The 11004-nt window shown below is 54.8% G+C and overlaps 1 long non-coding RNA gene across 1 annotated transcript; it reads left to right on the top strand.

The window, feature by feature from the left end:
* Positions 1-3747: 3747 nt before the first annotated feature.
* LOC120697881 lies at positions 3748-9864 on the top strand. The gene is made up of 3 exons (XR_005684606.1): positions 3748-4640; positions 5481-5604; positions 9356-9864. It is a non-coding gene; the product is annotated as an uncharacterized LOC120697881 (long non-coding RNA).
* The last annotated feature ends 1140 nt before the right edge of the window (positions 9865-11004 follow it).

Genomic DNA, 11004 nt, shown 5'->3' with positions numbered 1-11004 from the left:
CTCTCTCTCTCTCTCTCTCTCTCTCTCTCTCTCTCTCTCTCTCTCTCTCTCTCTCTCTCTCTCTCTGGTATCTTCTCGGTGGTCTAGTCGGGCATGGCAGTGTTGTGTGTGCTCTTGCTCGATTGCCTTGCTGTTGCGTGCGTTTTGACAGGAATTGTTCAGATAATCCCTATGGCAGGAGCAATTGCAGCTGAATCTATCAGGAATCCTTGGGGCTTATGCTCCACTAGACCTGGGCAAACGTCGGGTCGGGTTCGGGTCGGGTCAAGGCCGGGTCACGGGTCGCATAGGACGGTCCGCGCCCGACCCGTACCTATCACCGGGTCGGGTCGGGTTGGCCCGTGCACCCTGCGCGGGCGTGTCGGGTCGGGTTTTTTTTCGGCTTGGGTCGGGTTTTTTTGGCCTTTGGGTCGGGTTTTTTCGGGTTGGGTCGGGTTTTGGGTCAAAAATCACGGCCCGTGTCCGGCCCGTTGATTGTTGCGGGTCAAAAAATACGGCCCGCGCCCACCCGCCACGTAGCTCGGGTCGGGTCGGGTTTTTTTCGGGCGGGTTGGGTCGGGTTGTTCGGGTCGGGTGACCCATGCCCAGGTCAATGCTCCACTTGTTCCTCGACGATGCACACAGCTGCCACGCTGCGAGGATCATGCGACCTTGATGGTGTTGGTTGTTGGGGACAGGGCACGTATGGGTGTCGGTTTGAGTTTCTGTGCAGGGGAAGCGTTTCAAAATTCGGCAGCAATGATGGTGGGGGTGGTGGCGGGCTGGCGGCAGATGCCAGATACGGTGATACATGGATTAGGTAGGCTTATTAGATTCGTCTCGCGATTTACAGTCCAACCATGCAAAAAGTTTTATAAATAGACTTTATTTAGTACTTCAAATTAGCAAGATTCCTTTTCACTTTAATGCGTTTACGGCTTTTTTGCGTTTACATATAAAGAACTAAACAGGGCCTTAGTTGCAAAAATTATGCGAAAAATGTTTGTGGAAATCACTGTAACACTTTTCGTTTGTATGTGGTAAATATTGTTCTACCATAGACTAACTAGGCTCAAAAGATTCGTCTCGCAACATACATCAAAACTATGCAATTAATTTTTTTTATTTACCTACATTTAGTACTCTATGCATGAGTCATTTGTTATATTTAATGTTTCGATGTAATTTCGATGTGATGAAAAGTTTGGAAAATTTGGAGGAATTAGGGAGAACTAAACACAGCCTACGAGTAAATACACGTCCACGTAGGGACGGCCAAACCTGCCACCTGCCAGCGCTGTCCGCTTCGGAGTTTAGTATTGGGCGAGACGCTGTCCGTGGCTCAAGACTCCAGCAGGACCATGGCATCTTTCCTACGGTTTAGCACTGGAGCTGTGGCTGGTGGTAATAGTTTAGGTTCAGGTAATGTGACGGGTTCAGTGATTGTTACCAAACAAGCCTAGATGCTCTGCCAGCCTCCCTGTGGCGACCGTGGTTCCATGAGGAAATCTGTGGTCTGCAACTTCTCGAGAGAGAAAAAAGGGGCCATCTGATCTGAAGACGAGGACACACGATTCACAGCGCCTGAGTTGTGTGTGAGGGCAAGTCAGCGTCTTCGCGCCGGTGAAATCCCACCGGTGTGTCGGCGGAACTCAGAAGCTTTGGAACGAAGGCATTCGGGTTCGTCGCTGAAGATACTGTCAGAGGAGCAGTGCAGCGTCAGGCCAGGGGAGGAGCTTGGGTGGGGGACTCGAGCACGGGAAACAGTTGGACCGGGCGTCGCGTCAGAAACACAAAGACGTGACTTTTGAATACTACTAGGCCACACGTACCTTGCAGGGTTGGGAGGAGCGCGTACGGGGTCTCGTACGCGCCAGGTGCGAGCTCCTCGTCGGCGACGCGTCCCTAGACCCCATCCGGAGTAGCACGCAGCCGCGGAACAGCCGGAGCTAGCCGGACGCCGGCGCCGAGACGTCGGGCGGCGCCGCCGCCGCCGCTGCCTAACCGACGGGCGTCGCTGAGACCTGCCAGCGTCCGGGGCCGGCGTGGGGAACGAGAGTCGCGCAGGGATCTACTCCCGGCGACGCAGATCCGAAATCAGCGGAGCTTGGATCTTGGGACGACAAAGCCAAAGAGGAAAGGAAAGAAAAGGCTGGGAGGAGAGCCCCCCGCCCACCCGTACCAACCAGGCGAGGCGACCGAATCGAAGGCGTTTGGTTGGCTGCGCTTGCTTCCCCTGCACCCCCAGCCCAGGCCGTTCTTTTCGCTGGCCTGTGGCCCGGCAGCGAGCGAACCGCGCCCAGTGTCAGTGTGTAAAATACAGGCAGGCGGCAACGAGCCTGGGTAGACCAGTCCTCCTCCATCCACTTGCCCGTATGGGGCGTGCGCGTGTGAGCTTACACGCAGAGGACACGGTCAGCCAGGATGTGCTGGTTCAGTGGTAACGCAGGGAAGAAGCCTCTCCTTCCGTTCATCTCGTTGCAACTTGCAACTAGTAGTAGTAGTGCGCTACTAGGTCCGGTCATCTTGCTGGCCGCATCAAAGCGTGCGGATTTGGCCATGATGGCTCGAGTTAGGGCCGCGGCCCGTGCCCAAAGTCGCGTTGCGACTTGCCGGCCGGCCGGGGGAAGAGAAATATACTAGTAATCTCCAGAGCTTGGAAGGACTCGCCACTCGCCCTCGCCAGTGGACACTGCACAGTGCGGTGGCGGCCGGCGGGGCGGGCGGGACGCGCGGGGTCGCTCGGGTCCTGACAAAACGGAGGCGGCCGGCGAGACCGACGGGGAGCAGCGGGCGGCCGCCGGTCCTTGGTCGCCTTTCACGCACGCACCTTCACCCTTGCGCCCGTGCCCGAGGCCGCTATAACGAACCCCGCGGCGCTGCCTGCCTGCTCCAAACCTTCCCTGTCGGTCGGCGGGCGGCGGGCGGCGGCTGGCTCGCACGCGGACGCGCGCCTTCCCGCCCGGCGCGGCGTGTTCGAATCGCCCCGCGGCGGCCCTCGCCTTGCTGCCGGCAAGGTCCGTGGACCGTGGCCCCTCAGGCCGTGGCGCGCCGCCTGCTGAATGCTGATACGTCGATCTCGATCCGTTTCCAGCCAGCCATGGCGCTCTCTCGCGCACCGTGTACACGCCGTTGCCGTTGATCGCGTATCGATGAGATCCAGCCATCCAGGTCCTCCCAGCCCCAGGCCCTCTTTGAAAGCACAGCCCCAGGCCCTGTTCCGCTCTGTTTGAAGCAGAGAATGGTGGGGAGACGGGGAGTGCCTGTCGGTGTGCCAGTCGAAGCGTTCTCACAATCGCACCGGCGCACGTAGGCGGCGGCGGATACGCGCTTTAACTGGCTAACACCTTGCTCAGCTTGTCAGGCGGGAGTGCTGCTTGCGGCTTGCCTGCTTGGCAATGTGGATGCACAATCGCAGCTCGGCTGAGCGCGAGTTCTCGGCGCACGTACCAGCTGGTATAGGATCGCTGGATATTGCTGCTGCTCCTTTTTTTTTTTTTTTGCTTTTGAGATCGACCACACAGATCTAATCTAGTATCTGATTCTTCTATACTATAAGAAACAAAAACAATTGAAAGTCACTCCCACCAAAAAATTTACCCCCATCCTCTCACAGAGGGCTTACTAATTAAAAAGTTTTTGGTTGAACCAGGCTCGAAGAAAACTACCTAGCGGTGAAAACCACGTTTCCGCGATGTGTCTGCCTTCCGCGGCCTTTTTTTCTCACCGCGCGGCGTACCCCTACCCACGGGAAAAAATTTGTTCCGTGATTGCAGTGCTCGCGTGCGACGGACCATGAGCGCGGCGCCTGCTACGGAGGAAGGAGGATCGCGCTGATCACGCGCCTACTATAAGTGATTAACCATGCCGCGGTAATCATGCGGTCCTTGATCACGAGCTTCCTTCTATAGCACCATCGCCCTCTCTCCGATCCAATCTCCCCTCCCACGCCTCAGCCTTCCTCCTCCCCTCCGCCGCCGCCGCGAGATCTTCCCTGGTGGCGGCGCACCCTCTGTTTCCCTCCCGATGCCACCGGCGACGCCCTCTCTCCGGCGTCTCCCTCCCTCTGCGCGGCATGGAGCCGACGCGCTCCCTCATGGAGGTCTTCCTCGACCACGACCTCGCCTGGGCCCGCCTCTGCCTCGCCGCGCTGCTCGCCGCAGCTGCCCGCATCCTCGCCCTCCCGAGCCTCCCGCTCCCCTCCCCTGCACCACCGCACGCACGCACCTCCCCTGCCTCCTCGCCTTCCTCACGCGTTGCCCACCCCGCGCCCTCGCCTCCGTCAACGCGCCCCGCGCCCCCCGCTTCCCCTTCGCCAGCCCCACCAAGGACGACGGGGCCAGAAACAGAAGGAACCAGGGGAGGAAGGGGACCATGCCGCCGACACGGAGGACGCGAATTCGCAGAGTGGCGAGAAGGTGCGCGTGGAGCTGCAGTGGGAGCTCGAGAAGGAGCGCAGCGCCACAGCGTCCACTGCCGAGGAGGCCATGGCCATGATCCTGTGCCTGCAGAAGGAGAAGTCTGCGCTCGAGATCGAGGCCCGCCAGCAGCGACGTACCGCCGACGAGCGCTTTGCCACCGCCCTCAGCAAGGAGTCCATCGTCGTCGTTGAGGGCGTCTTTTCCCTCCCCAAGGAGCCCCTCAAGGCCGCGACACAGTAGGTTCGTTCAACTTGTATCCTGCTCTGCAATTCGCTCATGCAATTAGGGCTGGAAAAATAGCTCGTGGCTCGTAGCTCGGCTCGGGCTCGGAACGGCTCGGCTCGGCTCAGAGCAGCTCGTGAGCCTCAAACGAGCCGAGCCGAGCCAGATTTTTTGGCTCGCAAAAATAGCGAGCCGAGCCGAGCCGGCTCGTTCAGGCTCGCGAGCCGGCTCGCGAGCTCGACCCAATACAGTTTAAGAATAATTTCACGATGGTTGATGAATTAATTCTTCATCATTAGTGGTATAAATTAATATTTATACACATAACATAGCAATTTGTATGTACATAAAAAATATATGTCACATAATTATTGTTATCATTCAAAAAAAAGTAAATTAATTTATTTTGAGTTTAGTTCACATTGTTTAGTGTGGCTCGCGAGCCGGCTCGAGCCGGCTCGCGAGCCTCCACCGAGCCGAGCCGAGCCTGATTTTTTGGCTCGCAAAAATAGCGAGCCGAGCCGAGCCGAGCTCGGCTCGTTCACTTGGCGAGCCGAACCGAGCCGAGCCGAGCTCAGCTCGGCTCGGCTCGTTTCCAGCCCTACATGCAATTCCTGTCATTAGAAAACTGCAAACCCATACCGACTGATCTGATGTGTATTAATATGCTGGTATTGTTGGTACCTTGACTCTAGGAAGACAAATTAACATGGGATGGCTGTGTTGTTTGTGTTGTCAAGATAAATTAGTTTTACTGATGCCACCTAATTCACACTTCAGACTACTCTGCAAGCCTGATTTGTTTTAATCCCTTGATCTGTTTAACCAAAGAATTTATTGTCTATGCGGTCGCTTTAGATGTGATTTGCAGGTGGAGATTCAAGTAAGGAAGATATATTGCATCAATAGGGCTATCCCAACCCTTCCAATTAACCTTGAAGATGCGGCTCGGAGTGAGGCGGAGTTTGAGAAGGCTGAACAGGTATGTGATTTACTTGTATTCTGTTTTAAGAAAGCATGTGATTTTGTGTTCAATTTTTCAGTCTATGATTGTCGTGGTGCTGCAAACCACAGCCGGGTGGCGGAAAGCACCCGCCTAAGCCCAGAGGGTGTGTACTCAGGGGGTTAGCTAGTACTAGTTCGATCTTGCTCAAGAACACGATGAACACAGCGGGATTAGAGTGGTTCGGGCCGTCGGAGCGTAATACCCTACGTCCACTGTGTGTTGTATTGCCTTGCCTCGAGAGAGTTCGCGAGAGCTTGTGTGTGTCTGGAGAGCCTGTCCCGCCTCCGAGATCTCTCCTTTAGGAGGGCATGCTCTCCCTTTTATATGTCTAAAGGGAGCACGTACACTGAGCGGGGCCCCGACATGTGGACCCGGCGATGTATTATAAATTACACTTTGGCCTTCAATGCCTCAGATCCGGAGATCTTATCGTCGGCTTCTGTGCGTAGCTTCTGACCAGGGATGGTCTTGAGCTGTCATGTCAGAGTAGAGTCTAGCCTCTGCAGCCGCGTGTCGAGGTCATGATGAAGCGCCGAACTACTGACTCAGACCACTGTAGCAGCGTGCACTGTTGCTCCAGTCAGTAGCTGGTCATCATGACTCGTTGCCCATGCGCACGGCGCTGAGTCTTTAATGCTTGTCTTGGTAACTGACGAGCCGCCTCGGTAACTAGCGATCCACAGTGTGGACTGACAAAAGCTGCCCCGTGCCCAGAAGCAGCAGAGCCTGTCTCGACCACTCGCACTTAATGCGGGTGGGTGAGGGAGCTTTCAGCGGAAGGCTTGCGCCCGCGCCCGCGTCTGCGTGACACGTGCCGGCTCCGGACCCCTCCCGATCAGCTAGTTGAGCCGAGAGCTCACGGGGGTCTAGATAGGCACGTGGAGGTCCCGGACCCATTTGCGGGAGTCCGGATGGCACGTGGAGGTCCCGGACCCACCTGCGGGGGTCCGGGTCCGCGGCCACAGGTACTAAGCATTTCCACCTCTAGGACACGTGGTGACACTGGACCCGTCCCCGAGCGGGAAGCGGGTCCGGGACCGTTGGTCCGGTGAGATGGAGTCGGACCCCAGGGGTCCGGCTGCTCAGCTCCTTAGGGCGTAGTTACGGATAACTACACGAGTCTTGGCACAGTAGGAGTGGGTACCCCAGTTGCAGGGTACCGACAGAGGCCCCCGGGCCTGCCTCGGGAGAGGCAACGAACCCGCAGGTGGGGCCACTACTGTGAGCAACTTCGCTGCTTCTGGCGCCCAGCGGTGCGCGCCGCAAGGGTCTTGTCCTGCGTCGTCCATCCTTTGGGTCACCTGCTGCATCATCACGTTTGGACCTGCATATGACTCAAGGTAGATGCTTAGTAGCGTGCCCACGGGTCCCAAATCCTGTTGGCTGTAATCCTTTGAGATAGACAGCTAGGTTCAGTGAACGGATCTCAACGGGCCGGCCTTTAGGTTAAGAGAAAGTCCGGACCTCCAGGTTCCCAGTCCTAGGTACTACGGCACTCATTCACAGGAGGTGGTGCGTGCAGGCTTAGGGTACGGAACCAGGCTAAGCGGCTACACGGCTCCGGACCTCCCCGGAGAATGAGTGCGCTTCCCTGGACCTGCAGGTTCCCAGGGGTCCGAACCCCTCTCTTCCATGAGGGGTCTCGAGCTAAGTCACTAACTAGCCAACTCAATTCGGACCACAATCACCGCACAAGAGTAAGAAAGCCACGTGGGGGTTAGCGCAAACAGAATGCGTAGATTGAAATTGGAATGTAACATCCTTAAAGGCAAACTGAGAATAAACTTTTTCTTTATAACTAGATGTACATGAGATGTGCGATGTAAGCCAGAACACGAGTTTATGAGGCCGGAGCTGTCCGGACCTCCGAGCCCCCAGTCTTAGGTACTACGGTACTCGCCCTAAGGAGGTAGAGCATGCAGGCTTAGGGTACGGAACCAGGCTAAGCGGCTACACGGCTCCGGACCTCCCCGGAGGGTGAATACGCTTCCCTGAACCTGGTTCGCAGAGGTCCGGACCCCTCCATGGGGGAGGCTCACCGGACTGGACCACACGGAAGTACTACCTAGTTACAAAGGAAAAGCCTTTATTCCCTGCTGGGCCTCTAAGGGTAGGACTTACAGAGATGTAGAGTCGGCGGTGCGACCGGAGTCGGCTTTCCGCCGGAGCGGGCATGGTGCGACCGGAGTCGGCTTTCCGCCGGAGCGGGCTTGGTGCGACCGAAGTCGGCTTTCCGCCGGAGCGGGCTTCCTCACATGAGTGAGGTATGCTGCGAGCTAGGATTTGTCTCTCCGCCGCTCGCAGCTTGTGAGGGGGCCCTTGATGGGCGCCCTGACTCTTGCCGGCGAGCAGCGCGCGCCGCCGCCGACGGTGGCTGCTCCATGGGCACGGTTGCCCCTTGCGCAGGAATGCGAGAGACGTGTGGTGCGGATGACGCCACACCCTCCGTCATCTCCACGTCGTCGTCGTGGTGGGAGTGCTCAACCACCCGAGCCATGGAGATGGGCAAGAGATGAACCGAAGCCAGCTACGCCCCTATCTGGCGCGCCAAATGTCGTGGTGCTGCAAACCACAGCCGGGTGATGGAAAGCACCCGCCTAAGCCCAGAGGGTGTGTACTCAGGGGGTTAGCTAGTCCTAGTTCGATCTCGCTCAAGAACACGATGAACACAACGGGATTAGAGTGGTTCGGGCCGCTGGAGCGTAATACCCTACGTCCACTGTGTGTTGTATTGCCTTGCCTCGAGAGAGTTCGCGAGAGCTTGTGTGTGTCTGGAGAGCCTGTCCCGCCTCCGAGATCTCTCCTTTAGAAGGAGGGCGTGCTCTCCCTTTTATATGTCTAAGGGGAGCACGTACACTGAGCGGGGCCCCGACATGTGGACCCGGCGATGTATTATAAACTACACTTTGGCCTTCAATGCCTCAGATTCGGAGATCTTGTCGTCGGCTTCTGTGCGTAGCTTCTGACCAGGGATGGTCTTGAGCTGTCATGTCAGAGTAGAGTCTAGCCTCTGCAGCCGCGCGTCGAGGTCATGATGAAGCGCCGAACTACTGACTCAGTCCACTGTAGCAGCGTGCACTGTTGCTCCAGTCAGTAGCTGGTCATCATGACTCGTCGCCCATGCACACGGCGCTGAGTCTTTAATGCTTGTCTTGGTAACTGACGAGCCGCCTCGGTAACTGGCGATCCACAGTGTGGACTGACAAAAGCTGCCCCGTGCCCAGAAGCAGCAGAGCCTGCCTCGACCACTCGCACTTAATGCGGGTGGGTGAGGGAGCTTCCAGCGGAAGGCTTGCGTCCGCGCCCGCGTCTGCGTGACACGTGCCGGCTCCGGACCCCTCCCGATCAGCTAGCTGAGCCGAGAGCTCACGAGGGTCCAGATAGGCACGTGGAGGTCCCGGACCCATCTGCGGGAGTCCGGATGGCACGTGGAGGTCCCGGACCCACCTGCGGGGGTCCGGGTCCGCGGCCACAGGTACTGAGCATTTCTACCTCTAGGACACATGGTGACACCGGACCCGTCCCCGAGCGGGAAGCGGGTCCGGGACCGTTGGTCCGGTGAGATGGAGTCGGACCCCAGGGGTCCGGCTGCTCAGCTCCTTAGGGCGTAGTTACGGATAACTACGCGAGTCTTGGCATAGTAGGAGTGGGTACCCCAGTTGCAAGGTACCGACAATGATGCTTAGTTTCATATTGAAGTTTTAAGTCATGGTTGCTGTGATTGAAGGCTGGAGAAAAACTTTTTCGTGTTGGTCAAGATCCCTGCTTGAACTACAGAGCTATTGATCTACGAACACCTGCGAACCAAGCAATATTCCGGATCCAGTGTCAAGTCAAAAATGTGAGTGTTTGATACGATATGTACTGTTGTTCTTTTATTGACTAAAGTGAGACTGCTAATCCGGCTTGCTTCCATACGACATGGTGAATTCTTTGAAGACAAGGGTGCATGGGCTGAAGATCATTTTGGATGAGATCTACCATTGAGAAGGAAGTCAAACAGGACCTGATGTGGCCATTTACTTCTTGTTTGGATGGCTGATCCGCTGGGCAGGTGGCTCGCGGAATACTGCTGCCAGCCAGCCAGCCCAGCCAACCGAACAAGTCATTAGATAGTTGTATAGTATAGTGTCATATATGAACAAGCATATGTGAAAATAATCTTATAAAAAATGTACCATAAAAATACTGCCCTTCATACATGAATTCAGTTAAAGTATTAATTTTGAATACTAATTTTTTTTGAAGGTAGTTGAGTCTTGAGGTTACAGAAATTCAATTTCTATATTTTTGTGGTTGTTGGAGCTCGACTTTTGTTTTTTTATTGAATTGTTTTGATGCGTGTGATACTAATTATAGTTTTTTATTTGATTTTTTTTGAAAAAACACGTCCTTCTCATGCATAAATGTTATTTTCTATACATAAATTTTATTTCACCTGATTTTCGAAAAACACGTGCCTGCACGTGCACCCTATTAGTATTTCGAAATGAAGGCCAGATCTCTAGACCATTAAAGTAAGATCTATGCCGTGTGACGGGCCGGCTTGGGACAGCAGGAAAGAAGAGCCCTGGGCTCTTGTTTGGAGCGAGGCGGGCGAGCCCGCGCTTTTTTCTTTTTTATATTTTTTTTTAAAAAAAATTTCAAAAATATATGTCCGTTTTGAAATATTTCAAAAATACCCCCGGTCACCCCCCATAGGGCGACAGGCCTTAAGTGTAATTTTTTTTCTTCAAATTCGCAACGAGATCTCTGGAAAAAAAAAAGAAGGGTCTGTCGCCCCCCAACGGGCGACAGGGGCCTGTCGCCCACCCCTGGGGCGACAGGGGCCTGTCGCCCGTTGGGGGGGCGACAGGGTCCCCTCCCCCTATATAAGCCCTGGCCGCCATATGCCGCCATTCCCTTTGTCATTTGAGCCAAAAAATTCTGGAAAAAAGAGAGGGGTGAGGAGAAGAAAAACGGCGAAACTCTGCCGAATTGCGTACTTGTGATCTACCGGTAACTTCCGTATGAATCCATTGATATTGTATTACAATTAAATTTAATTAGCGGATTAGCTGATTTAGATTTGGTGCTTTAGAACACTCGTTTAGTATTACAATTTCAGTACTATTACATACTTGTTTTTAAATTAATTATTAATTAGAATAGAATTATAAAAGTACCTTATTGATATTGCAGCATAAGGCAATGGCTGCCTACAATTGTGGAGGATTTTCTTGGACCGAAGAAAAATCTAGTATAATACTTGATATCATGACCCATCTTGTTATCAGTAAGAAGTTGGATCCGTTAGCGGATGGTACGATAGAGATAGTGTTGTCCAAAGTAGTAGAGTTTAAAGATTTCACATTATTTCGAGGTATTACGACGCAA

Source organism: Panicum virgatum, chromosome 3K, assembly GCF_016808335.1.
Source record: "Panicum virgatum strain AP13 chromosome 3K, P.virgatum_v5, whole genome shotgun sequence".
Lineage (NCBI taxonomy): Eukaryota > Viridiplantae > Streptophyta > Magnoliopsida > Poales > Poaceae > Panicum > Panicum virgatum.
Note: the sequence above shows the minus strand (reverse complement) of the source record. Positions and strands in the feature narration are given on the sequence as shown.